General features: G+C 50.4%; 1 protein-coding gene across 3 annotated transcripts in view; it reads right to left on the reverse strand.

Moving 5' to 3' along the window:
* The window catches only part of RPH3A (rabphilin 3A), a 119800-nt gene that overhangs the window by 89125 nt on the left and 4151 nt on the right, over positions 1–26524 (reverse strand). Inside the window, exon 1 of one of the 3 annotated variants that reach the window (XM_079986948.1) lies at positions 6729–6821. The exons of 1 other annotated variant lie outside the window; for it this stretch is intronic. The gene's annotated coding sequence lies outside the window, so the exon portion shown is untranslated. Of the gene's footprint in view, positions 1–6728; positions 6822–26524 lie in introns of those variants that run through there. One more of the 3 variants, XM_079986950.1, reaches the window with a different exon arrangement.

Below are 26524 nucleotides of genomic sequence, written 5' to 3' on the forward strand. Positions count from 1 at the left end.
GGGGCATAGGGCCAGGCGACCCTCCAGATGCCGGTGGACTCTCAGGGATGCTGGCTGTTGGGGACTTCTGGTTCACGAGGTTGTTATATAATAGGTTTATGAGAAAATATGCAAGCTGTGGAGCAGGTAGGCACCCAGATGGGCAGCGCTGGGCTTTTAAAGCAACTTCAGCTCCGCACCAATCGATCTGCCTGGCTGGCTCCTTGCCACCCACCTGCAAAAACACAGAGGCATCTACATTGCAGGGGGCTAGGCTAGATGACCCTCGGAGTTGCTTTCAATTCTACAGTTCTATTATTCTTCAAGGTGGCACTGTGGTCTAAAACACTGAGCCTAGAGCTTGCCAATCAGAAGGTCGGCGGTTCGAATCCCCGTGATGGGGTGAGCTCCCATCGCTCGGTCCCAGCTCCTGCCAACCTAGCAGTTTGAAAGCACGTCAAGTGCAAGTAGATAAATAGGTACCTCTCTGGTGGGAAGATAAACAGCTTATGGGCATAGCAGGATGAATTCAGTTCAGCAGACAGATGGTCTTCGGGGGAGAGGTGGTTGCAGGCAAACCCCATGGTCCAACTCTCCCAAGAGTGGGGCAATATTTTCAGCCTGAGGACTACATTTCCTTGTGGGGTAAAAAGGTAAAGGTAAAGGACCCCTAGACAAAAGTCCTGTCAAAGGTGGCTGTAGGGTTGCGGCGCTCATCTCGCTTTCAGGCCGAGGGAGCCGGCGTTTGTCCACAGACAGCTTTCCGGGTCATGTGGGCAGCATGACTAAACCGCTTCTGGTGCAACGGAACACCGTGACGGAAACCAGAGCGCATGGAAATGCCATTTCATTGGCTCCCAGTACGTTTCCGAGCACAATTCAAAGTGTTGGTGCTGACCTTTAAAGCCCTAAACGGCCTCTGTCCTGTATACCTGAAGGAGCGTCTCCACCCCCATCGTTCAGCCCGGACATTGACCTCCAGCGCCGAGGGCCTTCTGGCGGTTCCCTCACTGTGAGAAGAGAGGTTACAGGGAACCAGGCAGGGGGCCTTCTCGGTAGCGGCGCCTGCCCTGTGGAAAGCCCTCCCAGCAGATGTCAGGGAAATAAGCAACTATTTTACTTTTAAAAGACAAATGAAGGCGGCCCTGTTTAGGGAAGTTTTTAATGTCTGATGCTGTATTGTTTTTAATATTCAGTTGGAAGCTGCCCAGAGTGGCTGCGGAGACCCAGCCAGGTGGGCAGGGTTTATTTATTTATTTATTTATTTATTTATTTATTTACTTACTTACTTACTTACTTACTTACTTACTTACTTACCTTCCCGCCGCAGTGGTGCCTATTCATCAACTTGCACTGGATTGCTTTTGAACTGCTTGGTTGGCAGAAGCTGGGTCAGAGCAACAGGAGCTCACTCCATCAAGTGGATTCGAACTGCCAACTTTCCAACCAGCAAGCCCAAGGGGCGCCCTGCCCCACCCAGAGCACAAATGACCCCACTCCCCGGCCCACTGTGCGCACACACACGCACACACACATGCCCCGGGCACCAGCAACGGATGCTACGCCACTGCTCAAAGACTGCAGAAGAAAAATGAGCATCAGCTGCTCTTCCTCCAGTATGAGCTAGGCATGCAGGCATCAAACCCAAGCCCTCTGCCTGCTTTGCTATCAATCTCTGCCCAGCATTTTCCCAGGAGCTGGGAACAACCTGCAGATTTTGCCAGTGCCAACACTCCTCTCAAGTGGGTGGGGGAGGCCCTCCTCCATAAACAGCCCCCCCTTCCTCCTCCTCCTCACACCCTAATTCTTAGTCACCATCTATTCCAGGCACAGGAGGTATCTCAAATTGGCTCTCAAAGATGCCCCACAGCTCCCAATTAGCAATTTAATAAGCCGTTGTCTGGTGCATCCATCTAAGCAAAAAATGTATTTCAGAGAGCACAGAGGTTTTGAGACCTATCAGCACACGGCATCTCGCTTTTAATGATGCTCCAGCTCCTCTATCAGAGCCGTGCATCCCAATTAAAACCATGCTCAACAAAGACCCCCTTGGCAGCGAGGGCAGCGGCGCAGGGCGGCATTTGCTGAGAACACAACGCCAAAATGGAAACAGCCGTCAATAAAAGCAGATCAACAGCACGGCAGGACCTGGGGTGCAATTGCCTTCTCCCACATTCTCAACTGGGCGTTGGCTTCCCGGGATTGCTCAGTACCCAAAGAAGGCACTTTGCACATGCTCCTGTTGACTGCTCCACACCGTTCTGCCTAGGCATCTGCCCTTGCAAAGTCGCTGCTGTAGAGGTGAGCAGAAACAGATAAGAATGCCCAAAGAGCTTGCTTGCCAATGGCCCACCTCGTTCAATCTTATCTTTGTCAACCTGGTACCCTCCAGATGTTTTGAACTACAACTCCCATCAGCCCTAACCAGCACAGGCTGATGGGCACCTGTGACCTGGCAAAGAACATCAGAAGAGACAAAGACCCATCCAGTCCAAATTCTGTTCTCACAGTGGCCAACCAGAAGAAGAAGAGTTTGGATTTGATATCCCGCTTTAAAAAGGTAAAGGTAAAGGTACCCCTGCCCGTACGGGCCAGTCTTGACAGACTCGGGGGTTGTGCGCCCATCTCACTTAAGAGGCCAGGGGCCAGCGCTGTCCGGAGACACTTCCGGGTCACGTGGCCAGCGTGACATCGCTGCTCTGGCGAGCCAGAGCCGCACACGGAAACGCCGTTTACCTTCCCGCTGGTAAGCGGTCCCTATTTATCTACTTGCACCCGGAGGTGCTTTTGAACTGCTAGGTTGGCAGGCGCTGGAACCGAGCAGCGGGAGCGCACCCCGCCGCAGGGATTCGAACCGCCGACCTTTCGATCGGCAAGCCCTAGGCGCTGAGGCTTTAACCCACAGCGCCACCTGCGTCCCTCTGATATCCCACTTTATCACTACCCAAAGGAGTCCCAAAGCTGCTAACAACCTCCTTTTCCCCCACAACAAACACTCTGTGAGGTGAGTGGGGCTGAGAGACTTCAGAGAAGTGTGACTGGCTCAAGCTCACCCACCAGCTGCATGTGGAGGAGCAGGGAAGCGAACCCGGTTCACCAGATTACGAGTCCACCGCTCTTAACCACTACACCACACAGGCTCGTGGGAAGCTCGTGGGATGTCCGTGGGAAACTCGCAAGCAAGACCCAAGCACTCTCCCTTCCAGTGGATTACAGGACCTGGTTTTCAGAAGCACTCCTGCCTCTGAAGAAGAAGGCAGAGCAGAGCCATCCTGGCTAGCAGCCATCAATAGCTTGGACTACTGCAATGTGCTCTACGTGGGGCTCCCTTTGAAGGTGACCCAGAAACTACAACTAAGCCAGAATGCAGCAACTAGACCGGTGACTGGGAGCGGCCGCCAAGACCACATAACACTGCTCCTGAAAGACCTTCATTGGCTGCCAGTATGTTTCTGAGCACAAGTCAAAGTGTTGGTGCTGACCTTGAAAGCCCTAAACAGCCTCAGTCCAGTATACCCGAAGGAGCGTCTCCACCTCCATCATTCAGCCTGGACACTAAGGTCCAGTGCCGAGGGCCTTCTGGCGGTTCCCTCACTGCAAGAAGTGGGGTTACAGGGAAACGGGCAGAGGGCCTTCTCAGTAGTGGCGCCCGCCTCGTAGAACGCCCTCCCCTCAGATGTCAGGGAAATAAGCAACTATCTGACTTTTAGAAGACATCTGAAGGCAACCCTGTTTATGGAAGTTTTTAATGTTTGACTTTTTTACCGTGTTTTTAACATTTGGTTGGAAGCCTCCCAGAGTGGCTGGGGAAACCCAGCCAGATGGGCAGGGTATAAATAAAATTATTATTATTATTATTATTATTATTATTATTATTATTATTATTGCATGAAGGACTTCATTTTATCTTCCAATATTCAGCTTTACTGCTGAATTCAAGTGCTATGAGAGAGGGAGAAAACCATTTTCGCCCCAATCAACTGGCCCTCTGGAAGACACTAGGCATGCATTTAAAGAACGTCCCACGCGCATTTAAAGCACATGACTACCCCCAAAGAATCCTGGGAACTGTAGTTTGCTATGGGTGCTGGGAATTGTAGCTCTGTAAGCTACACCTTCCAGCTTCCAGTTGAATTTATGGTGCGGATCTGCCCATAGGTAAATGTTTCAGAGGGAAAGGAATTATGTTGCCCAACTTAGAGGCAAGTTCAATGTGTCAGGATAAAGTATGAGCTCCAGGACCTGTTTTGTGCCCCTGTTGCTCTCTTCCTGCAAACACAGGAGATGGCAGGCCTGGAGTTGAAAGGCAGTGGTGGTGTGGTGTTTAGAGTGTCCAACTAAAGCCTGGGAGACAAGGGTTCGAATCCCCACTCAGCCATGAAACTCCCTGGGAAGACATGCAATTAATGTTCACGACTGCTTTGTGATGGTGTTTGCTTTAGGGAAAGAGGTCGCTTTGCTAACAATTTCATGGCATCGCTTGAGTTTGATTTCCTGAGCGCTGCCGCGAGCGGGTGTCTTCTTGTTCCAGTGCTGCTCAAAGAGCTGGAAGAGACTTTAAGGCTCATCCAGTCCAACCCCCTGCAATGAACGAATCGCCGCTAAAGAACCCCCATGTTCCTCTTCTGAAAGCAATGCAATCTGGGAGAAGGAGGGCCTGGAATGTGGGGCTAAACCCCTCCCTTCTGCACCATGAAGTCAATAGCAACAAAAGGACTGGCATCACCTCCAGTTTGTTCCCAAGCTCCAAGGATGTGTTCATGGAGTCCTCCTAAATGTGGCCCTCAAGGCCTCGTTCTCTGGCCCCTGGGTCCCTCCCTGGGCCACGACCCTTCTGCAAACCACACCCCCTTTCCTGCGCCTGTCATGGGCTGTCCTCAGGTGTTTTTGGCTGGCTGGAAGGTGTCCCTGAACTGCTGTTTTGCCTCTCTCTTGCCCAGATGGAAGACACGAGAAATCCCGGGGGAAGCTTAGTGCACAAAGGAAAGAGTTGTGCCTGATGCTCCACCGGGTCTTGCGTCTGGCCCCACCGACTGCAGGCATTTGTTACTATTTTGCATTTTCATATTTATATCCGTCCTTTCTCCCAAGCCAGCATTCAAGGTGGCTTACAAAGTTTAAAAGCATTATTGCAAAATATGCATTATTTTATATATATATATATATATATGTAATAAAAACACAATACAGTCGTACCTAGGATTCCAAACAACTTGGTACTCATACGTTTTGGCTCCCGAAGGCTGCAAACCCGAAAGTGACTCTTCCTGCAGCTTCCTGCAGCCAGTCAGAAGCCGCGCTTTGGTTTCCAAACGTTTTGGAAGTCAAAGGGACTTCTGGATGGATTCCGTTCGACTTCCAAGGTACAACTGTACATTTAGAGCCAGAGGCGTAGCGTGGGTTGTCAGCACCCTGGGCAAGGCAAGTAATTTGCGCCCCCTAACCCGGGGCAAGGCAAGTAATTTGCGCCCCTAACCCCTAACCTGCCGCCGCTGCCAGCTTCTTCTTGCTGCTGCCTGGGCTGGTCGGGTGTGGTTCTCTCCCGCGCTCAGCGCTGCGCTGGGCGGCCGCTGCACTGTCCCTCCCCCCGATAGTCCCTCCCTCGCTCTCTCTCCGCTCCGCACGCCTGGCACCCTCCCCCTCCACAGTGGGCGACGACCCGGCAGCTCGGATCGGATTCGCACAGCCAACACTGCAGTGAGAGAGAGTGAGTGAGCCAGGTAGGGGCAGAGAGCTGCGAGTGCGAGCGCGCCCCCCCCAAAATGTTGCACCCGGTGCGGCTGGCCCCCCCTGCACCCCCCACGCTACACCACTGTTTAGAGCCAGCGGTTAAAGTGCAGTTTGCCCTGACAGCAGCCCAGCCGTCTGCACTGTCTGCTTCTCAGTTTCCAAAGGCCTGTCGGAGCACAAAAGGTCTCAGCCTTCGGCAGATGGATAACAAGGAGGGAGCCAGTCTGCCCTCTCCTGGGAGCGAATCCCAGATTTGGGAGCAGCCACAGAGAAGGCTCTCTCGCTTGTCACCACCAGCCATGGCTCTGATGTTGATGGGACAGAAGGAAGGTGCTCACCCAAGGATCTCAGCACCCAGGCAGGTTTGTAGAGTGATGCCTTGGGTTACAGACGCTTCAAGTTGTGCGTTTTCGGGTCACAGACAAGCCGAAACCCGGAAGTACCAGAATGGGTTGCTTCCGGGTTTTGGCGCTCGTGCATGCACAGAAATGCTAAATCGCACTTTGCGCATGTGCAGAAGTGCCAAATCGCAACCCGCTCGTGCACAGACGTGGCACTGCTGGTTACAGACGCTGCGCGTTGCGAACGTGCCTCCCACACGGATCACGTTTGCAACCCAAGCGTCCGCTGTATAAGGAAATGCCTGGGCCCCAGCCTGGCCACTGTCCCTGGGAAAGTTCCCACATCAGAGAATGTGGCCCCTCGTCCGAAAGAGGCTCCCTGCCGTAGAGCCTGCGGGAGTGGGGTCCTTTCCCTCTTTCCAGGGAGCCAACCACACCCTGGGCAAACCCCAGTTACACTGCAACAGCAGATTCCCAAGAAGCTGAGGCACTTCACGCGATTCCTGAACGGCTGCCCAGCCTCCCTTCTGCTGCGGCAGAAGGCGTCTCGGTGCTGCGCTCTGCTCACAGACGGGAGAGGCAAAATTAAACGAAAACAGCGCAGGAGCTTTTCAATGAAACACAGCCTTCTTTCCTCCTCTTCCTCCCCCCCCACCTCAAAGCTCATTCACAACTCACGTTCCATTCTTGAGAACGAGGAATTCAGTGTGTTCCCGTTCCAGTCCGTCGTTGCCAAGAAAGCGTAAGGGAGCCGCCTCTGCTGCAATGTGAATTTCCTCCTGCTTGGTGCAGACATCTGCAGGGTGGCGAGCAAATTCGCCAGGCGTGCCCACCCCCAGAAAGAAAGGGGAAAAAACCCTGCAATTGGCAACGGCTGCAGAGGAGAAGCAAAGCGCAGCTCCCGGGCAGGTAGATCGCAAGTCGCTCAAGAAGAGCAACTCCAACTCCTACCCCAGCCATCATTGCAGGCACTGGGAACACTGGGCATCACAGCCTTTTCCTGCAACCCCCTGCATGGAGGAGAGGTCTAGCGATGGCTACTACTAGCCTCTGCCTTCCACAGTTGGATGCAACAGTGCTTCTGAATCCCAGTTGTGGAAGCCACAGGAAGCCACAGGAAGGGCTTGTGTTCAAATCTTGCTTGCTGGTTTCTCACAAGCATCTGGGTGGCCGCTAGGATGCTGGACAAATGGGCCACTGGCTGACCCAGCAGGCTCTTCTTCTGTTCTCCCTTATGCCTGGAATCGGGACGCAGGTGGCGCTGTGGGTTAAACCACAGAGCCTAGGGCTTGCCGATCAGAAGGTCGGCGGTTCGAATCCCCGCGACGGGGTGAGTTCCCATTGCTCAGTCCCAGCTCCTGCCCACCTAGCAGTTCGAAAGCACACCAAAGTGCAAGTAGATAAATAGGTACCGCTCCGGCGGGAAGGTAAACGGCGTTTCTGTACGCTGCTCTGGTTCGCCAGAAGCGGCTTAGTCATGCTGTATGCCAGCTCCCTCGGCCAGTAAAGCAAGATGAGCGCCGCAACCCCAGAGTCGGCCACAATTGGACCTAATGGTCAGGGGTCCCTTTACCTTTACCTTATGCCTGGAATCCTACCCCAGAATACCTCTGCCCACTTCCACCCCATCCATTCCTATAAGCACGTCATCGTTGGCATCTGTCTGCCTCAAGAGACAATGGGGTGCTTCACTTCCAGTGGTGAAGTCAATCTACAGTGGTACCTCAGGTTAAGAACTTAATTCATTCTGGAGGTCCGTTCTTAACCTGAAACTGTTCTTAACCTGAGGTACCACTTTAGCTAATGGGGCCTCCCGCTGCCGCTGCTGCGCCGCCACCATGCGATTTCTGTTCTCATCCTGAAGCAAAGTTCTTAACCCAAGGTACTATTTCTGGGTTAGCGGAGTCTGTAACCTGAAGCGTCTGTAACCCGAAGTACCACTGTACTGCATTAGCAGCACCAAAATGGCAAGTTTGGACAGGGTGGGCAGCCCAGCCAGTAAAAGCTGCTCCTACCGTGTGGCCGCTATCGCATGCTGGCAACTTCTAGCAGCCACAGAGGAGAGCTGAGTGCAAGCTGGAGACCAGAGATGGACAAAGTACCCCAGAAGGAGCATTACATGTCCCCTAGCAGAAGGTGTAAAAAGGTAAAGGACCCCTGGGTGGTTAAGCCCAGTCAAAGGCGACTATGGGTTTGCAGCACTCATCTCGCTTTCAGGCCGTGGGAGCCGGTGTTTGTCCACAGACAGCTTTCCGGGTCCTGTGGCCAGCAGGACTCAACCGCTTTTGGCGCAACGGGACACCGTGACGGAAACCAGAGCGCACAAAAACGTTGTTTACCTTCCCACTGCAGCGGTACCTGCTTTTCTACTTGCACTGGTGTGCTTTCGAAATGCTAGGTTGGCAAGAGCTGGGACAGAGCAACGGGAGTTCCGTCCGTCGTGGGGATTCAAACCTCCAACCTTCTGATCGGCAAGGCCAAGAGGCTCAGTGGTTTAGACCACAGAGCCACCCGCGTCCCGTGTCCCCCAGCAGAGGTACTACCCCATCCCTAGTACCTCATACGCCCTCTCTACAAGCACCAATCATTACCAAACTTCAGTCTACTAAAATCTTCCTAGCATCCTCTTATGAATGGGATTCCCTCTGCAGAACATCTCAGAGAAGAGTGGGGTCCTGGGCAACCCCTCACAGTTCAGGTAACCTCCTCTCTAGTGAACAGAAGGAGGGAGACAAGCAAGCTCTCTCCTTGTTCTGTCGGCTTTCTGCTGCCTTTCTCTGGATGTGAACCCAAAGCTTTTCTCTCTCTCCCCATCCCTGCCACCCACATTTGGGGCTTTCTGACACTTTACGCCAGGGATAGGCAAACTAAGGCCCAGGGGCCGGAGCCGGCCCAATCGCCTTCTCAATCCGGCCCAAGGGCGATCCATGAAATCAGCGTGTTTTTACATGAGTAGAATGTGTCCTTCTATTTAAAATGCACCTCTGGGTTTATTTGTGGGGCCTGCCTGGTGTTTTTACATGAGTAGAATGTGTGCTTTTATTTAAAATCCATCTCTGGGTTATTTGTGGGGCATAGGAATTCGTTCATTATTATTTTTTCCAAAATATAGTCTGGCCCCCCGCAAGGTCTGAGGGACAGTGGACCGGCCCCCTGCTGAAAAAGTTTGCTGACCCCTGCTTTACGCTATGCTGGAAGAAGAAGCCACCCACTCACCCCAGCGCCCAGGAAATTAAGCCTGAGAGATGCAGGACATTGACATTATCGGCGAGGTCCCTAAAGCAAACATCATCACAGAGAAGCCGTGAGCATTAATTACAGGGGAAACAGAGGAGCTCTCAAAGTACTGTGTGCACAGGTAGATAGGAAGGTAAACAAACAGATGTGGAAAGGAAGAGGTAGATCTAGAACAGGAGGGAGGGGGCCACTTTATCCAGGATGGCTAGGCTCTTTTGAAATGGGGGTGGGGTCTCAGAATGTGCACCACTGCAGCATTTCGGGGAATGCCCTCCTAACAATCTCGTCTAAGCTCTCCAGCGCACGGTTCCTGGAAAATGTGTCTCTGTGGACCTTGAGTCCTGCAGGGTGTTTTGGGCACCCACTGCACCAAGAAAGCAGTGGGTGCAGGGCAGCTGGGGGGGGTGGGGGGGGACTCACTAGGGATCAGCCTTAAGGTCTTCAAAATGTCCTAAGGCAGGAGGAGAAAGGAAGCAAAGTCTTCAGTTTTAAAATAGCGCTTTGCCCACCCTTCTCAGGCCCCCCAGCTGGGGAAACAATTAAAAATCATTTTTTTAAAGTGAAAGCTGGACCATAAAGAAGGCTGATCACCAAAGAACTGATGCTTTTGAATTATGGTGCTGGAGGAGACTCTTGAGAGTCCCATGGACTACAAGAAGATCAAACCGATCCATTCTGAAGGAAATCAGCCCGGAGTGCTCACTGGAAGGACAGATACTGAAGCTGAGGCTTCAATACTTTGGCCACCTCAGGAGAAGAGAAGACTCCCTGAAAAAGACCCTGATGCTGGGAAAGATGGCGGGTACAAGGAGAAGGGGACGACAGAGGACGAGATGGTTGGACAGTGTTCTCGAAGCTACCAGCATGAGTTTGACCAAACTGCGGGAGGCAGTGGAAGACAGGAGTGCCTGGCTTAATTCGTTCCGGAGGTCTGTTCTTAACCTGAAACTGTTCTTAACCTGAAGCACCACTTTAGCTAATGGGGCCTCCCACTGTCGCCACACCGCTGCCGTGCAATTTGTGTTCTCATCTTGAAGCAAAGTTCTTAACCCGAGATACTATTTCTGGGTTAGCGGAGTCTGTAACCTGAAACATATGTAACCCGTGGTTCCACTGTACAATCCCAGCGTAGGATGTAGGGGCTCACAGCAAAGAACACCCCAACAGATCTTGCTTCTCCAATTGTGGCAGCTATGGATCCAGCATGGAGCAAGCAGGTCTCTGCTGTCTCCAGCCTCCAGCCCACTCCCAACTCTTGCTTTCGCTCACACAACATTTGGCTATTGTGCTGCTACCTAGGAGCTAGAACAACTCCTTTGGTTATGCTAGTCATGGTGGCCAAAGCCATTATCAAAGGGGTTGGTTCGACAAGCTTGTCCTCTTTTCTTATAACACCCCTCCCCATACAGGATCCCAAAAATTGGAAGGGACTTGAGGCATCATCCAAACTTGACTGCCCCCAAACCCACAACCTCTGGATTTGTTTTAGAAAGGGGAGGCTGTTACATCAAGAATGGCTTACATAGAGACATGCCAGGCGCACGCATAATCTCTCTCCAGCATTTATATTTATGCCACAGAACGCAAACAAAGTCCTTGGCATAAGCAATTGAACCAAATTATTTATCTGTTATCCTCTTAATAGCAGGTGCAGATTGTTCCTCTCCTCGCTGGAGAATTATGTCCTTATTTTGTTATGATGATTAAACCAGGAAAAAAAATCCCATTGTAGGGGAAATTCATCACAGAAGAGCCCCCCCCCCTTTTTTTTTCTCAGACGGCACGACAGCAGCAGAGTTCAGAAAGAGAGAAAATAAACATTCTGCTGCTCCATATGCTTTGGATTTCTGAAAATGGCAAAGCAAAGCAAGGAGAAAATTCATGCCTGGGGTACAACTAAAGGAGTACTACCTGTGCAAGCAGAACGGCCATAGCTCAGTGGCAGAGCTCCTGCTTGGATGAAGAAGGTCCCACGTTCCAGTCTTGGTGTCTCCTGGTGGGGTTGGGAGAGACTCCCTGCCAGACGCCCTGGAGAGAAACTGCTTCCTGTCTGTGTAGACAGAAGGAGCTAAACCAGTGTTTCCCAAGCTTGGATCTCCAGCTGTTTTTGGACTACAACTCCCATCATCCCTAGCTAGCAATTCCCATTGTAGGGCCATAATAACCCCCCCCCCAAGGCCTTTCTGAGAAAGGAGAGGTCCGTCAGGAGAACACGGCTGGCATTGATGGAACAGGCTCAAATGTTTCTTATTGAAGGTTGTAAAGAGATAAGCAAACTCAGGAATGCACATGGCCGTGGTGTTGTTGGGGGGGCCATGGCGGGGAGGAGGGAGATTGCAGGAAGGAGGGAGGCCAAGACCCTACATGATAATAGGAACTTACTATAACTTTCGATTTCCCAGAAATCAGGTGGTTTACAAGAAATCAGGTGGTATTGTATTCTGTAAATGTATAAAAAGCTGGCTCGCTCAGAATTCGGGGGGCAGACATCGGGCAAACCCTTGTCTGTACCATTTTTGTCATGACAAAATAAACGATTCTGTTACTGCTGTCATTTTGACTCTTTGAATCAACTCCCTGATTGCTCCGAGGATCTCAGGAAAAACAAAACAAAACAAAGGAAGGGTCCTTCACCATCATCAGAGGTCCTGCTCCCTAGTAGAGCAGTCTTTGCCAACCTGCTGCCCTTCTGATTTTTTTGGCCTACAACTCCCATCAGCCCCAGGATGACAGGGCAATGCCGGTTGGGGCTTATGGGTCTCCAGCAGAGAAGGGTCTTCTTCCCCCTGGTACCTTGATCCATGTGCGAAGTGGGTTCACAGGACCTTCCATGTGTGAAGTGGGTTCTCGGCCTTAGAGGTAGGCTCCTTTTTTTGATCCACTCACACGTCAGGAAGTCCTAGGTCTTCATAGAGGAATGGGGCAAAACATGCCCCCTGAATTTCAGTGGATCCAGTGTCTGGGGCAAGGGGAAGCCCCCCCCCCCAAAAAAAACCCCTCCACTCATTCCCAAACTGCAGCCTCTGCAATTTGTCCCTCCATGTTCATCATCATCATCATCATCATCATCATCATTCCATTTAATGGCTGTTGAGGACACAAGACAGAGCCTTCTCTGTGGCTGCTCCCATTCTGTGGAATTCCCTCCTAAGGCTGGCTCCCTCTTTGCTATCCTTCTGCTGACAGGCTGAGAGCTTCCTTGTTCAGACAGGCCTTTGGGGGTCAGAAAATGCTAAGCAGTGGACCACAGCCAAGGTTCAAAGACTTTTTCCCTGGAAGCTGCCCATTAGATCACGGAGGATACTGAGATTTTACTTATTTATTTATCTTGCTAGTTCTAAATGCGTTCCGATGCATTTTCACTATTGTTTTTAACTTTTTTTTGCTTTGCATTTTACAACGATGCTTTTAAATGTTGGAAGCAGCTTTGAATCCCATCTAGGGACAAAGGTGGGATATACTGTAAATCTATAAAATAAATCACCTTCTCCTCCTTCCTCTCCCCGTTCCCAACAACAAGCCCTTAACAAGGGTAGAGGAGACCCATGAAAGATACCCAGTTCTCATATTAGTACTGTATTGCCTCTTCTACTATTGCTACTATGATTAGCAGCAGTGCAATGCGGTTCTTTGCAAAGGAAAGCAAGCGAGAGAGGTCTCTGCCTAGAGGAGCTACCGTATTTTTTGCTCCATAAGACACACTTTTTTCCTCCTAAAAAGTAAGGGGAAGTGTCTGTGCTTCTTATGGAGCGAATGTGTGGTTGGTTGGTCGCTGGCTCCCTTTCCGGCCCTGGCTCCTATAAAAACAGAATTTTTCCCCTTTGCAAAGTAAGCTCAACAACTGTGAGCTGATCCTCAAAGAACAGGGCTTTCCCCCTTTCCTCCTCTAAAAACTAGGTGTGTCTTATGGAGCGAAAGATGCGGTAAATCTCAATTAAGGGGGAGGAAATTTGAGGGGAAGGGAAACTGAGCCAATGTCACAGGAAAGACCTCTTATATGCACTTAAATGAATGGGAAAGTTTGGGGTGAATGCATGATGAACACCCCGTACGCAAATCAGGATAAATTCTCATTGTTGTAACAGCCCAGCAAACAAATCCAAACAAACGCTGGAGAATCTATGCACTGAGTGAGCTTTCTGCAAGAAAATCAGGGTGAATACTGAATAAACAGGTCACTTGCAGGGGCTCTTCATTTCAGCAGGGAAGCGGGCAGATCATCTCAGGAATTAAGCAGGACAAATGCCCCTTTACTGTTCCCCACGCTCATCCTGGTGTGGTTTTTGCTTAGTAAAAATTCCCTGGAACTTGTCACATCACAGCTGCTGACCGTGTGTTGGGCAGGGGTGTTTAAATAGGATTCTTTAATGGTGCATTTTAATTATGGTGTATTTCAATAGTGTTGTGCAAGCGGTTTCTATATTTTGTAAACTACTTAGATGCCTATTTTGGCATTAAGCAGCAGTGCTTTTTTCTTTAAAAAAAATGTTTAGGGGTACTCTCATTTTGATGCAAGAAAACCACCATTTTATAGTTCAAATCGGGGGAAATCAATACAGTAAATGGACAAAAGTACAAAGATTCACAATAGGTTTAGGGGTATGCGTACCCGCAGAAAAAGCACTTTTAAGCAGTATATTGTTATTATTGTTCTTGTTATTAGCTAGATCAGGGGGCCATAAGCTTCTTTAGATGCTTCCAGGAAGCTCACAAAAACCAGGCATGGAAGCAACAGTCCTCCCTCGTTTTGTCTCCAGCACTTTCGATTCGGTGGTTGTGGTTGTTGTTTAGTCGTTTAGTCGTGTCCGACTCTTCGTGACCCCCTGGACCAGAGCACGCCAGGTACTCCTGTCTTCCACTGCCTCCCGCAGTTTGGTCAAACTCATGCTGGTCGCTTCGAGAACACTGTCCAACCATCCCGTCCTCTGTCGTCTCCTTCTCCTTGTGCCCTCCATCTTTCCCAACATCAGGGTCTTTCCCAGGGAGTCTTCTCTTCTCATGAGGTGCCCAAAGTACAGTGGTGCCCCGCAAGACGAACGCCTCGCAAGACAGAAAACCCGCTAGACGAAAGGGTTTTCCGTTTTGGAGGCGCTTCGCAAAATGAATTTCCCTATGGGCATGCTTCGCAAGACGAAAATGTCTTGCGAGTTCCTGCGGGGGGTTTTCCCTTTTCCCCCCCATTTCCTAAGCCCTAAGCCGCTTATCAGCTGATCCGCTAAAAGCCGCTAAACCGCTAATAGCGCTAATCCGCTAAGCTGTCAATGGGCTTGCTTCGCAAGACGAAAAAACCGCTATACGAAGAGCCTCACGGAACAGATTAATTTCGTCTTGCGAGGCACCACTGTATTGGAGCCTCAGCTTCAGGATCTGTCCTTCCAGGGAGCACTCAGGGCTGATTTCCTGAAGAATGGAGAGGTTTGATCTTCTTGCAGTCCATGGGACTCTCAAGAGTCTCCTCCAGCCACATAATTCAAAAGCATCAATTCTTCGGCGATCAGCCTTCTTTATGGTCCAGCTCTCACTTCCATACATCACTACTGGAAGTTACGAGTTTAAACAGGGACACTGAAAGCTGCCTTCAACTGAGTCAGACCACTGAGTTCATTTAGGTCAGTGTTGTCTGCACTGGCCAGCGGCAGCTCTCCGGACTCTTGAACGGGAGTCAGGAGTTGAGAATGTGGCCTTCTGCATGCAGATCATATGCTCTGCCAGTAAGCTGTAGCCCTTCCTTCCTGTGGTCCCAATCCGAAATGCAGGAAGCTCATTCGCAAACGGTGGCAGACCCTCCACGTTTCCCTATTTTCCAGGGACAGCCCCAGATTTACAGAAGCCATCCCGGATTCCAATTCGATCCCAGAATGTCCCACTTTAACTTAAAGGTAAAGGGACCCCTGACCATTAGGTCCAGTCGTGGCCAACTCTGGGGTTGCAGCGCTCATCTCGCTTTACTGGCCGAGGGAGCCGGCGTACAGCTTCCGGGTCATGTGGCCAGCATGACTAAGCCGCTTCTGGCAAACCAGAGCAGCGCACGGAAACACCGTTTACCTTCCCGCCGGAGCGGTACCTATTTATCTACTTGCACTTTGACATGCTTTCGAATTGCTAGGTTGGCAGGAGCAGGGACCGAGCAACGGGAGCTCACCCCGTCACAGGGATTCGAACCGCCGACCTTCTGATCAGCAAGTCCTAGGCTCTGTGGTTTAACCCACAGCGCCACTTAGGATGTCCCTATTTTCATCAGAGAAATGTTGGAGGGTGTGGAACTATGTGACACCCACACACCCCAGCCAAGGTGATAAGTACAGAAACTAGACAACCTTTAGAAGACATCTGAAGGCTGCCCTGTATGGAGTTTTTTTTTAATGTTTTGTTATGTTTTTATATATATTGAACACTGCCCAAAGTGGCTAGGGCAACCGAGTCAGAAGGGTTGGGTATTATAATGATGATGATGATGATGATGATGATGATGATGACATCCCTATATTCATCAGAGAAATGCTGGTGGGTATGCAGTGGTGACACCAGAAAAACATTTGGAGGGGGGCACAGAAGGGATAAGTATGTAGGCAAGTTGTGTTCCACATGTGAATATAGGTCTCTGAAGTGTCCATTAATGACAGGTGTCCATCAATGGAGGCGAGGGGGGGCGAGCTCCTTTGGGGGGGACACCTTGCCCCCTCCTCTAGTGCCACCCATGGCCACAAATCTCTAGTCATGTAGCCTGGCCCACAGTCCATCTTGTAGACTCGGAGAGAAGGCAAAATTCGAACCCAAGACTTCCCGGTCTAGCGCAGGGCCCCTCATTCCAGGCCTGAGTCTCGTCTCTTAATAACAGCACAGTCCTAGAGTTATATAAACCCTCGTGATACGCTGCGCTTTCCGAAACACAGCAGTGACCTGGTGGGGGGGTGGGTCTGGAGGAAACCCAAAAGCTGCCACATTGCATCTCTTTTATCTTTTACCCCGTCGCCGTTCCGAAGGGCCCACCGCCCTCTCCATCCCAAAAGAGCTTCGGTGGCAGCCTCACCATGGCAACCACATCCACTCCCCCCCCCCATATCTGCCCCCCCCCCTCCGCAAGCCAGTGAACCACTAAATGCCAGAGAAAGCCAGGCGGAGAGATGGAGAGCTGTAAAAATAACCCACGACGACAACAACGGGGCTTAGAAGAAATTTGACGCGCTGCAAATCTCTGTTGAAAATCCAAAAAGCGGGGCACTGAATACCTGCTGGGCTGAATTTTAAAATCATTTTAAGTGAATTTTAAGTGAGGACACCTGCTGGCTCCCTTTACTACTCCTCCCCTCTCCGCTGCACCAATTCCTGAATTGAGCCACGTATCGCATTGCTAAAGATTTGACCAGCAAACCTTCCCAGCTTCTGATCCTCACCTTCCAACGATGAGAGGTTTCAGTTTGAATTCACCTGGTTCACCCTCCCCCAAGCAAAGCATGCCTCTCCTTCAAAACCCGAACCAGTCGAGATTTTTGGTGCTGAAAATAATGTATATAATAATCGAGGTAATATGTAAAAAATGCATTATATTAGGGAAACTGGCTTGCAAAAAAATACATTAGGCAAAATTGGTTCTATTAGGATGACTGTGCATGAAAGCGCAAACAAAATTCCACTTTTAAAAAAATAACGAATGAATGCAGAAATTGGGGAAACTGGGTTTAAGATTAGGAAATCGGGAACTGGAGGTATAGAAATGTTCTTCCATCCCTGTCTCCAATCCAGAAGATTATTCTGGATGATAATTTGCTTAATTTGTATTGCTGCCCAAAGAAGACACTCAGAGTGTAAGTATAAAAGGAGAAAGATACTGAAATGGAGAGGGGGGTAGTATCCAGCAACAACAATATGAGAAGCCAGCAATTGAGCAATTAAAAGGAGAGCTAAAAACTTTAATGAGGACAAAAAGGCTTAAAATGCCAAGAAACAAAAGCAAATTAAATGAGGAGAAGGGATCTAAAAACAAGACATTTCAAAGCAGCAAATTTTAAAAGCCTGGGGAAACGTAAAAGTCAGCAGATGATAAAAAGATCTTAAAGGAGGGATGGACAAACGCATCCTTTTCAATCTCTCATATTCCATAGAATCATAGATTTGGAAGGGACCCAAGGGTCATCTAGTCCAACCCCTAAAATATCTTCATCAGTCTGTGATATATGCTAGTCCTCATGAAAATTCAACCCACATTTTAAGGCACATGTGCAAACAATTTCCCCCAATAAAATTCATTTGTGTATGTTATTTTCATCACCATATACATATAGGCCACACCCTCCCCCCCCCCCCCCCGTTTACACATTTCCCCTGAATATACATTTTTGTACACATTTGGGGGTTGACAATTCAGAGGAGCATGGATTTCAAAGGACGCCTGTTTTGTTTCAGGAAGTGCAAATTAAGCAAGTCCACATGAAAGTCAACTGAGCAGAAATGGAGCCACCAGCAAGAAGGCCCTCTGTTTGTATTGCAGAGATCAGCCTGCACCAACCTGGTGCCCCTCCAGATGTTTTGGGAATTGTAGCCTGCATCTGGAGGGCATCAAGTCAGTCGGTGGAACCTGGTACTTGAACGGCGGTACCTGGATCAAAAAAACGTCAGAGGTATTTACTTTTAGGACTAACCGATCAACAATTCCATACATTTGAGAGGTAGCGTGGTGCAATGGTGAGAATGTTGAGCAAAGGCCTGGGGAGACCCGGGTTCGAATCCCCCACTTGGCCATTAGTATCACTGGATGGAATTGGACCAGTCACAGGCAGATCACACAACTGCACAGGGTGCTGCGTTTGGGGGGCTTCCTCAGACAACTGTGCCTGCAACAGAGTAGGTCACGTTCCAGGGTTTCGCTGGATAAGATCCGAGTTCAAATCCCTGCACAACCGTTACACACGAGACAGAATCAGAGAACTGTAGGACTGGAAGGGACCGCATGGAGCATCTAGTCCAATCCCCTACAATTTCAACTAAAGCATTTATGTAACCTCTGCTTAAAAATCTCCAATGCAGGGAAGCCCACCACCTTCCAGAGCCTCTTACAGCCAGAAAGTTTTTCCGTAGGTTTAGCTGGAATCTCCTTCTTTGTAACTTGAAGCCATTGGTTTGAGTCCCACGCTCCAGAGCAGGAGAAAACAAGCTTGCTCCATCTTCCATATGACCGCCCTTCAGATATTGGAAGATGGGTATCATATCATCTCTCAGTCTCCTCTTTACCAGGCTAAACATACCCAACTCCTTCAACCGTTCCTCATAAGGCTTGGTTTCCAGAACTTTGATCATCCTGATTGGATTCCTCTCCTCAGCACACCTTCCAGCTTGTCAACACCCTTCTTAAATTGGCCGTGCTCACTATATTAGATGCCCCTGAATTAAAGGATCAGTCAAATTTATGGTGGAGATCCATCCATAGCTATGAGCCTCCATATTCCAAAGCACTATACCTCTAAGTACCAGCGGGAACCAAGAGGGATAAAGCCATCTTGCCATTGCACCCTGAGTTTCCACGGGCTTCTGGCTGTGAACTGTTGGAAACAGGCCACTGGACCTTGATTTGAATGAGTAAAGCAATTATTAAGTCCTTCGAGGGCACCTTTGTCATGGATTGATTTTTTTTTGGGGGGGGGGCATGAGTGGAACCAATGGGAGTTAAAGCCCATCAACATCTGGAGGTCCATAGACTACTCTCCTGCGATTTGTTGCATGCCCTTGCTCTTAGCCTCAGTTCCCCCAGCTGTGAAGTGGGCATAAATAATGGTGCCTCTAGCCTAACAGATGGAGAATTAAAAATAGAGATGATAGATAGATATAGATAGATAGATGATAGATAGATAGATGATAGATGATAGATAGATAGATAGATAGATAGATAGATAGATAGATAGATAGATAGATGATAGATATAGATAGATAGATAGATGATAGATATAGATAGATAGATAGATAGATAGATAGATAGATAGATAGAGATAGATAGATAGAGATAGATAGATGATAGATAGATAGATAGATAGATAGATAGATAGATAGATAGATAGATACAGATAGATTCCAGCTTCCATCAAGCACTTCCACAAAGATGAACAAGAGAGGCCCTTTTATTTTATTTTTGCTGTGGAAACAGTCATTTAGGCGCCCAGCAACAAACTGATTTGCACAGAAGAAATTTGCAGAGCTGAGCTCCTGGGAAAGAAACCCACATTCACTGAAGGGGCTTTTTGGCAGCGAACGCTCAGTCCATTTTCGGCACTGTACATTCTGTATGTGTACAAACTAGTACCAGCTCTGCACGAGGCTCTGAATCCATTAACGGGCCCATTTAAGAGCAGGGCATCTTAGAGAGCAAGCAGAAGCACCATGTAGCAAGCCAGATCGATTCCACACTCCTGATGTACCAGAACCACCCCTGTAGCCTGTGGCACAAGACCTAGGGGGACCTGCGTGGAAATGTCACGGCTAATACTGAAATGGATTAAAGCACCTTTCAAGCTCAGTTAGTAAGTGATGTCTCTCCAGGGTTAACAGGGGGAGCAAGCAGTAACTGCAAGGTTTGACTCAGCCCCTAATTCATTCGGTAGCCCTAGCGCAGATGTTGCTGCCACACACACAAAGACAGCAGTACAATGGTACCTCGGTTTAAGAGCAGTCCAGTTTAAGAACGACTTGGTTTACAAACTCCGCAAAACCGGAAATAGTGTCTTGGTTTGAGAACTTTACCTCGGTCTAAGAACAGAAGCCGAACGGTGGAAAGGCACTGGCGGCAGGAGGCCTCATTAGGGAAAGCACACCTCAGTTTAAGAACGGTTTTGGTTTAAGAACGGACTTCTGGAACAGATTAAGATTAGCTACCTTTGATGGTGACCCAGAAACTACAACTAATCCAGAATGCGGCAGCTAGACTGGTGACTGGGAGTGGCCGCAGAGACCACATAACACCGGTCTTGAAAGACCTACATTGGCTCCCAGTACGTTTCCGAGCACAATTCAAAGTGTTGGTGCTGACCTTTAAAGCCCTAAACGGCCTCGGTCCAGTATACCTGAAGGAGTGTCTCCACCTCCATCATTCTGCCCGGACACTGAGGTCCAGCTCCGAGGGCCTTCTGGTGGTTCCCTCATTGCGAGAAGTAAAGCTACAGGGAACCAGGCAGAGGGTCTTCTCAGTAGTGGTGCCCGCCCTGTGGAACGCCCTCCCACCAGATGTCAAAGAGATAAACAACTACCTGACATTCAGAAGACATCTGAAGGCAGCCCTGTTCAGGGAAGTTTTTAATGTGTGACATCTTAGTGTATTTTTGGTCTCGTGGAAGCCGCCCAGAATGGCTGGGGAAACCCAGCCAGATGGGCAGGGTAGAAATAAATTATTATTATTAATTATTATTATTATTATACATAAACCAAGGTACCACTGTACTGGGCCATCGCTCAGTCCCCAGGTAGGGCTGGGACTGAACCCTGCTTGAAGCTCCATGTGGTAGCCTGAGACAAACCACTCTCAATTTCACCATCTTTGGCATTAGAGATCAGAACACCCACTCACTTTACAGCAAATAAGAACACTTTATACAGATGTTGTTGGACCACAACTCCCATCATGCCTGTCTACTGGAGATCCTGGCTGGGTCTGATGGGATTCGGACTTCAACAATAGCTAGAGAACCACAGCCCTCCTTTGCAAGGTTGTCGTGAGGGTTGCAACCGGATAACACACATGAAGCACTTTGAACAGTTGGAATAATTATTGCATTCCATCTCCATCGCGGAGTCCCTTGGGCAAGCCTCGGTTTCCCTTCTGTGGTGTGCAACCACCTCAGGCCTTTTTTTGGCACAGAAGCCCATCCTTTTAATCCCAGATATATTCTTTTGCAGAACTGTAGCACTGGAAGGTGCATCGCCATTCTAATCCAAGCCCCTGCAATGCAGGAATCGTGGCTTTAAAAATCCCTGACGGATGTTCAAAATCCTCTGTTCAAAAACCTCTGAGGAAGGAGAGTCTTCCACCTTCTGAGGGAGTCCATGATCCGCTCTTACCATCAGAAAGTTCTTCCTGGTGTTTGGTCGGAATCGCCTTCCTTGCCATTTGGCTCCACTTGGTTTGTTTCCTACCCTCCGGAGCAGGAGAAAATAAGCTTCTTCCATCTTCTATGAGACAGCCCTTCAGATCTCTGAAGATAGCTATTCCATCACATCATCCAGGCTAAGCATAGCCAACTCCTTCATCTGTTCTTTCTTCCATTGGTAGATGGAAGATGGCATACATGGTAAGGCCCTGTGGGGGTTAATTCCCAAGTGGCCTCTCATTCAGACAATGACCACCTCATCTGCTTAGCTTCACGAAGGCCTCTGCACTACAGTGGTACCTCGGGTTAAGTACTTAATTCGTTCCGGAGGTCCGTTCTTAACCTGAAACTGTTCTTAACCTGAAGCACCACTTTAGCTAATGGGGCCTCCCACTGCCGCCGCTCCACAGCAGCACCATTTCTGTTCTCATCCTGAAGCAAAGTTCTTAACCCAAGGTACTATTTCTGGGTTAGCAGAGTCTGTAACCTGAAGCATATATAACCTGAAGCGTATGTAACCCAAGGTACCACTGTACACACATTCAGGACCATCCTCTGTGACATGGGCTGTGGTTCCTCCGCGGGTGAGAGGAAAACACACTCTGTACATCAGGCATGGCCAAATTGGCCCTCCTGATGTTTTTGGACTACAGTTCCTATCATCCCTGACCACTGGTCCTGTTAGCTAGGGATGATGGGAGTTGTAGTCCCAAAACATCTGGAGGACCAAGTTTGGCCATGGCAGCTGTACATGGTCAGGCGTATCCCAGGAACAAACTCCAGAATCCAGAGCAGGGCCCACAGCCAAGCGCATCCCTTAGCTAAGCCTTGCTGCTCCGCTGTTGGAAAGACCACTGCCGTATAACTGCTGCAGACTCCCGTGACAAAAAGCCAGGCTCATCGGCAGCCTTTTGCACGGCTGCCAACGAGCAGGCGGGGAAGTGTTTCAAAATCTAGAGTTTGTTCAGGAAGATCAGGACCAGAATTGACAGCTATTGCAACGAGCTCCTTGCTCTCCATGCATGCGCACACACAGCTTATGACTCCCCAGAGGATATGGTCCACAGAGCAAAGAAAACAAAACCCCACAGGTGTGATTCTCAGCTGCAGCAGCAGGGCGACAAAGTGGTTCACATGTCATAGTTACGCAGACACGACCTCCATGCAGGGCAGGAGCCAGGAGCCTTTCCTCTGTCACCTGGGGACAGGTGAATTTGTTGGGGACCCAAAACTGGAGCAGAGCCACAGCAAAGGGGGGCAAGGGAATCTCACAAAACTCTTTCTTGTTAGGGTTAAAGACCAGCATCACATAGAACACATCGTCCAAAAGTGTGTCGTAGGATAAAATAAGAATAAAGCCAGGATACTAGGAAGGGCGTTGAAGGTGTGAAGAGGAGGACAACCGAAGGGATCGAGGGTCTGGAAACCAAGCCCTGGGAGGGATGGTTGGGGGAGCTGGGGGTGTTGAACCTGGAGAAGAGAAGGCTAAGAGGAGAAGAGAAGAAGAAGAAGAGTTTGGATTTGATATCCCGCCTTTCACTCCCTTTAAGGAGTCTCAAAGCGGCTAACATTCTCCTTTCCCTTCCTCCCCCACAACAAACACTCTGTGAGGTGAGTGGGGCTGAGAGACTTCAAAGAAGTGTGACTGGCCCAAGGTCACCCAGCAGCTGCATGTGGAGGAGCAGAGACACGAACCTGGTTCCCCAGATTACGAGACTGCCGCTCTTAACCACTACACCACACTGGCTCTCGAGGAGGAGGAGAAGGGCTGTCCCATGGAAGATGGAGCAAGCTTGCTTTCTGCCCCTCCGGAAGGGAGGACTCGAACCAATGGCAAGAAAGGAAATTCCAAGTAAACATCAGGAGGAATTTTCTGGAGGTGGGAGCTGTTTTGACAGTGGAACGGGGTCCCTTGGGAGGTGGTGGACTCCCCTTCTTTGGAGGCATTTAAGCAGAAGGCTGGATGGCCATCGGTCAGAGATGCTTCAGTTGAGATTCCTGCATTGAAGGGGGGTAGGGCTAGATGGCCATTGGGGTCCCTTTCAACTCGACAGTTCTGTGATTCATGAAAATAAGATAAAAGGCAGGGAAAGCTTTTTCCTCTCATTTGCAGGGGGCTTTCCCTTCCTTCCATTATTCCATCCATTTCCGTTACCACCCACCCCCCATTTCCCTCTCCTTCTCAGAGGACCAAACAAAACTGATTGCTTGCAGAGGACTTTCCTCTCTTCCATTACTCTGTCCATTTGGGTTTAACACCATCACGACCCACCATTTCCCAGGGTTCTGTTCTGCCTCCCATTTCCCATCTTCATGCAACTTGGCTAAGGCTCGGACCCGTTTCCCCACCTAGCACAATATCTTTTCCAATATTCTTGCATTCCTTTTCTCTTTTCTTTTATGTATCTGCTAACTCTGCATGAATCCCGTTTAAATAGGAATGTGCCTTCTATCACACACGCTCCCATGTTAATCATTTCTGCAGAACACAATGCGATGTACAGGAGTTCCCATTGGTTCGTATTGGAGCTATGAGCACTAGAACGTAATATCCAAACCACATTACACCTAGGGTGCATCCTGTTTCCAGCAGGGACCAGTCAGGCAGCTTAGCCCTTTGTTCCCAGTAGACTACCCTAAAGAGGGAGGCTCCATCCTTAGGGGCTGAACCCCACGGACAGACCTCACCTCTGAGAGTTTGTCCAAGTCTTTACAAGAATTGCATTGCTGGATCCTAGCAAATGCCCATCTAGCCTAGAATCCTGCGGCCACCAGTAGCAGCCAGATGATTACCTCCACAGAGCCCAGAAGGCACACCCCCACCCCACCCCATCGGTTATTTTTACATGCCCATTTGGCAATACAGAAGCACCTCCTTGGCCCCAGCCACCTCCTTCAGAAAGCACTCAGTCAAGGAAAGAGTGTGGACAGGGCTCCCGTATCATCAATAGATGTGAGGTGGGCAGCTTGCCATTAAAGGTGCAAGAGCCCCATTCTATTTTATACCTGGCTGCCCATCAGGAAGCTGTCCACCTCCATCCCTCTCAAGGCATTGCAGATCACAGCCTCCTTCATCGTCACCCCTCAAACATATTGCCACTCCAGGTGTACTCAGAATGGGATGTGGGCTTTTGCCCTTTCTCGGTTCCACAGCTCTGCGGGCCTGGGGATCAAAGATGAGCAGGGAGGAGTCTGCAAGCCCCAATAAGTCTGCAGCAAAGCGGGGGCACCAGCCAAGACAACACACACCCTCCCGCTCATTTCGAGGGACACAAAGCCAACCTTCCACAAGCTTTCCCAAAGCAAGAGAATTTATGCTTTTTCCTTTCCCTGCACCCCATTCACGTACCAGAACTGTAGTTCCCCACGCCCAGCACTTCAGCCCCCAGCACCCTCAACACACTACGGTTCCCAGGATTCGTTCGGGAAGATGATGCACTTTAAATGTACGGCAGATGCACGCAGGGATTAGGGAGTCCTTTGCCGCCAGCTGCCACCTGAGACTTGGCTGGCTTTGTTGTAACAGGCCGACACTGTTCAGAAACCTGGCTTGAGATGCTTAATCACAGGGTTGTGGGTTCAAGTCTCACGTTGGGCAAAAGATTCCTGGATGGACTAGGGGACCCTCATGGTCCCCTCCAACTCTACAGTTCTTTGATTTAACACCTGCAGGTCAAAATCTCACTGATCCCCCCCCCAGCCCAGTTCAATCAGGTTTTGGGCAATGGAAGGCAGTTCCATGCCCAGCCAGCCAAGAGCCTGTTGCTGGCAAAGGCGGAAGCAGAACTTCAGGCTTCCTGCATGCAGAATTGAACCCCAGCGCTAGGACCCCTCCCCATTTGAGGCAGTGGACCAAAGGGGGGGGGCAAGGAGGAGCCACAACAAGCCACTGGAAGCATCTGCCCACTCTATCACAGCAGATCCGCCTAGCACTGTATATTTAAAGCACACTCAACGGGCATTTGACTTCCTCTAAAGAATCCCGGGAGCTGCAGTTTGTTAAGGGTGTTGGGAATTGTAGATTGGTGGGGGAACTACAGATCCCTAGATACTTCAGAGGAGCTTTCAATGGGTGTTGAGTGTGCTTCAAATGCTCTGCCCCCCAAGCCAGACGCCTGCCAGGGAGCCCCCTCTCCTTTGGGGGGGGGGGGTTGAACGAGATGACCCCTGGGCTACTTCTTCCAACGCTGTGATTCTTTGCAGGCTACCGAGGTGAGGTTGCTGAGCTTTCCCACGGCGGGAATGATCGTTCCCGTGTTTTCCAGCAGGAGGCGGGGTGGGGAGGAAACGTGGGAATGCCCCTGCCTGCAACCCGCGCCCAAGATACCTCCGGAGCGCCTAGCGGCGTCGCCCGACCCGTGACACCCAACCGGCCAGCCAGCCTAAACAGGGGGGGTGAGAGCGGCTTACCGTCAAGAGAGGCAAGGCTCTCCTTGCGCAGCGGATCTGCGGCAGCGGTTCTGACCGAGGGAGGGAGAGAGAAAAAGAAAGTCCTCGCTCGCTCGCTTGTTTCTCGCTCCCTGCTGAGCCGAACGCGGAGATCAAAGGGAACCTGGAGAAAGGCGAGCGGGGGAGAGGTGACGTCGCCCGGGGGAGACGCCCGTGCGCAGCCGAAAGGGAGAGTGCATGCCCTGCGCGCGCCTCGCCGCCTCTCCGTCCAGCTGTGGCGCGAGCCCTCGCCTTCCCCGCATGCGCGAGCCGCCCGGACTAGTCGCAAGAGGCACATCAATCGCAAGCCCTGCCCCGCCTGCCAGGCGAGGCTCCCGCTGCGCAGAGCTGGGGGGGGGGGGAAGAGAGAGAGAGCGGGGGGGGGGACGGGCGGAGGGACTGGCCGGCCGCGTGGGAGGGGCTGGGGAGGGAGCAGCTGGACAGAAAAGGAACCCGGGCCGGGTTCAAGGGAAACCACAATATACGCGCCGTTCCGACGTGACGGCCAACACGCAGGTTCCTCACTCTGACACGTAAGCCGTTGCTGTCCTCCGCCGGAGGTTTCTAAGCAGAGGTCAGGCGGCTACTACCTGCCAGGGATGCTTTAGTTTAGCTGCGATTCCTGCACGGCGGGGGGGGGGGTTGGACTAGATGACCCCTGGGGTCCCTTCCAGCTCTACAATTCTGGGGTTCTAATTCTGGGGTTCTAAGCGCACGGTGTTCACAAACAGCCGTTGGGCT

This window comes from Podarcis cretensis (assembly GCF_951804945.1).
Source record: "Podarcis cretensis genome assembly, chromosome: 8".
Classification (NCBI taxonomy): Eukaryota; Metazoa; Chordata; class Lepidosauria; order Squamata; family Lacertidae; genus Podarcis; species Podarcis cretensis.